At 40.6% G+C, this 3,759-nt stretch overlaps 1 non-coding gene across 1 annotated transcript; it reads left to right on the forward strand.

Annotated features, from left to right (window-relative positions):
• The first annotated feature begins 2,659 nt into the window (after positions 1–2,659).
• LOC145540101 (U6 spliceosomal RNA) lies at positions 2,660–2,766 on the forward strand. Its single transcript, XR_014078218.1, has one exon. It is a non-coding gene; the product is annotated as a U6 spliceosomal RNA (small nuclear RNA).
• The last annotated feature ends 993 nt before the right edge of the window (positions 2,767–3,759 follow it).

Consider the following 3,759-nt stretch of genomic DNA (forward strand, 5'->3'; position numbering starts at 1 on the left):
AATGGCTGAAGAGGCCTTAGGAATAGCTGTGAAAAGAAGAGAAGCAAAAAACAAAGGAGAATAGGAAAGATATTCCCATTTGAATGCAGAGTTCAAAGAATAACAAGGAGAGATAAGAAAGCCTTCCTCAGCGATCAATGCAAAGAAATAGAGGAAAACAACAGAATGGGAAAGACTAGAGATCTCTTCAAGAAAATTAGAGATACCAAGGGAACATTTCATGCAAAGATGGGCTCAATAAAGGACAGAAATGGTATGGACCTAACAGAAGCAGAAGATATTAAGAAGAGGTGGCAAGAATACACAGAAGAACCGTACAAAAAAGATCTTCACGACCCAGATAATCACGATAATGTGATCACTCACCTAGAGCCAGACATCCTGGAGAGTGAAGTCAAGTGGGCCTTAGAAAGCATCACTACAAACAAAGCTAGTGGAGGTGATGGAATCCCAGTTGAGCTATTTCAAATCCTGAAAGATGATGCTGTGAAAGTGCTGCACTCAATATGCCAGCAAATTTGGAAAACTCAGCAGTGGCCACAGGACTGAAAAAGATCAGTGTTCATCCCAATCCCAAAGAAAGGCAATGCCAAAGAATGCTCAAACTACTGCACAACTGCACTCATCTCACACGCTAGTAAAGTAATGCTCAAAATTCTCCAAGCCAAGCTTCAGCAGTACGTGAACTGTGAACTTCCAGATGTTCAAGATGGTTTTAGAAAAGGCTGAGGAACCAGAGACCAAATTGCCAACATCTGCTGGATCATTGAAAAAGCAAGAGAGTTCCAGAAAAACATCTACTTCTGCTTTATTGACTACACCAAAGCCTTTGACTGTGTGGATCACAATAAACTGTGGAAAATTCTGAAAGAGTTGGGAATACCAGACCACCTGGCCTGCCTCTTGAGAAACCTGTATGCAGGTCAGGAAGCAACAGTTAGAACTGGACATGGAACAACAGACTGGTTCCAAATAGGAAAAGGAGTACATCAAGGCTGTACATTATCACCCTGCTTATTTAATTTATATGCAGAGTACATCATGAGAAACACTGGGCTGGAGGAAGCACAAGCTGGAATCAAGATTGCGGCGAGAAATATCAATAACCTCAGATATGCAGATGACACCACCCTTATGGCAGAAAGTGAAGAAGACTAAAAAGCCTCTTGATGAAAGTCAGAGAGGAGAGTGAAAGTTGGCTTAAAGCTCAACATTCAGAAAACTAAGATCATGGCATCTGGTCCCATCACTTCATGGCAAACAGATGGGGAAACAGTGTCAGACTTTATTTTTGGGTGCTCCAAAATCACTGCAGATGGTGATTGCAGCCATGAAATTAAAAGACACTTACTCATTGGAAGGAAAGTTATGACCGACGTAGATAGCATATTAAAAAGCAGAGACATTGCTTTGCCAACAAAGGTCCGTCTAGTTAAGGCTATGATTTTTCCAGTAGTCATGTATGGATGTGAGAGTTGGATGGTGAAGAAAGCTGAGTGCGGCAGAATTGATGCTTTGGAACTGTGGTGTTGGAGAAGACTGTTGAGAGTCCCTTGGACTGCAAGGAGATCCAACCAGTCCATCCTAAAGGAGATCAGTCTTGGGTGTTCATTGGAAGGACTGATGTTGAAGCTGAAACTCCAATCCTTTGGCCACCTCATAAAGAGCTGACTCAATGGAAAAGACCCTGATGCTGGGAAGGATTGGGGGCAGGAGGAGAAGGGGACGACAGAGGATGTGATGGTTGGATGGCATCACCGACTCGATGGATATGAGTCTCGGTAAACTCTGGGAATTGGTGATGGATAGTGAGGCCTGGCGTGCTGTGATTCATGGGGTCACAAAGAGTCGGACATGACTGAGTGACTGAACTGAACTGTACTGAACTCTTCTTGGAGATTATCTAACACTACAGTATCCACTAGTCATGTGTGGCTACTGAGCTCTTACAATGTGGCTGGTCCAAAATGAGATGGATGCAAATAAAAATGAACACTAATTTTAAAGACTTATTTGAAGAAAATATTCTAAAATATCTCATTAATATTTTCAATATAGCTTACATACATGTTGAAATGATAATATTTTGGATGTTGAATTAAATGTAAAATAGTGTTACAATTCACTTTTTTCTTTTTACTTTAAAAAATGTAGCTACTAGAAAATTTAAATAGCATTGTATTTCTTTTGGATAGAGATCATGTAACAATTCAAGGAAGTGTTATGGACTGAACTGTGACTCTCCCCACTGCGCAAACTCCTATTTGTAGCCCTAACCCCCAATGTAACTGTATTTGAAGGTAAGACCTTTAAGGGGGTAATTAGTATTTAATGAGGTCATAAGGGTGAGGCCTATTGTATTAGAGCCATATAAAAAAGGAAGAGACACCAGGAAGGCACAGACAGAAGAAAGACCATGTGAAGACACAGTGAGAAGGCATCAGTTTACAGGCCAGAAAGAAAGGCCTCATCAGAAACTAACACTGCTGGCAACTGGATCTTGGACTGTCAGCTTCCAGAACCGTGGGAATATTAGTTTCTGTCTTTAATATTCTGTTATCTGGTACCTAGTCCATGGTATTCTGTTATGGCAGCCCTTGCAGACTAACAGAGGAAGGATAACTCATTCTGACATCATGTCTTTTAAAACCAAATGTCAGTGCTCGCTTCGGCAGCACATATACTAAAATTGGAACGATACAGAGAAAATTAGCATGGCCCCTGCGCAAGGATGACATGCAAATTCGTGAAGCGTTCCATATTTTTATGGAAGCAACCTAGATGTCCATCAGCAGACGAATGGATAAGGAAGCTGTGGTACATATACACAATGGAATATTACTCAGCCATTAAAAAAATACATTTGAATCGGTTCTACTGAGATGGATGAAACTGGAGCCCATTATACAGAGTGAAGTAAGCCAGAAAGAAAAACACCAATACAGTATACTAATGCATATATATGGAATTTGAAAGATGGTAACAATAACCCTATATGCGAGACAGAATAAGAGACACAGATGCATAGAACAATTTTATGGACTCTGAGGGAGAAGGTGAGGGTGGGACGCTCTGGGAGAATAGCATTGAAACATGTATATTATCATATGTGAAACAGAACACCATTCCATGTTCGACGCATGAGACAAGGGCTCAGGGCCGGGGCAATGGGATGACCCAGAGGGATGGGATGGGGAGGGAGGTGGGAGGGGGGTCCAGGAAGGGAAACACATGTAAACCCATGGCTGATTCATGTCGATGTATGGCAAAAACTATTACAATATTGTAAAGTAATTAGCCCCCAACTAAAATAAATAAATTTATAAAAAAAAAAACAAAAAAACCCCAAATGTCAGAGGCATTGGTTTTAACTTTTGATCTTTAAAAACCCTTCGTCTTAATCAACTGTCTGTGCCACAAATTTTAAAAATCTGGTTTGAAGCTCAAGAGTTGAGTGAAAATGGACTCTTTGGTTCTCTGTTGTGACCTTCCTTCCCCAAGGCCTTGGAAGGAGTTACCCTCCGCTGCCTGAAGCTGAGGGAGAGATCACAGAACAAATGGGAAGTATGGGGGAAAAAATGGTTGATATCGTAATATTAATCTGCTACAGCAGTTACTTTCTCTTTCCCCATTTTATCAAATTTCAGGAGGATCTGACTTTATTTATTTGGTCATCCATTAATTTGTTCCTTATTTGTTGCCTACAGATTGATATGTATATTTTAGTGTGGATAGCTTTCAGAGAGCATTTTCACTAAA

Source organism: Giraffa tippelskirchi, chromosome 2, assembly GCF_054371585.1.
Source record: "Giraffa tippelskirchi isolate mGirTip1 chromosome 2, T2T-mGirTip1v1.2.pri, whole genome shotgun sequence".
Taxonomy (NCBI): Eukaryota; Metazoa; Chordata; class Mammalia; order Artiodactyla; family Giraffidae; genus Giraffa; species Giraffa tippelskirchi.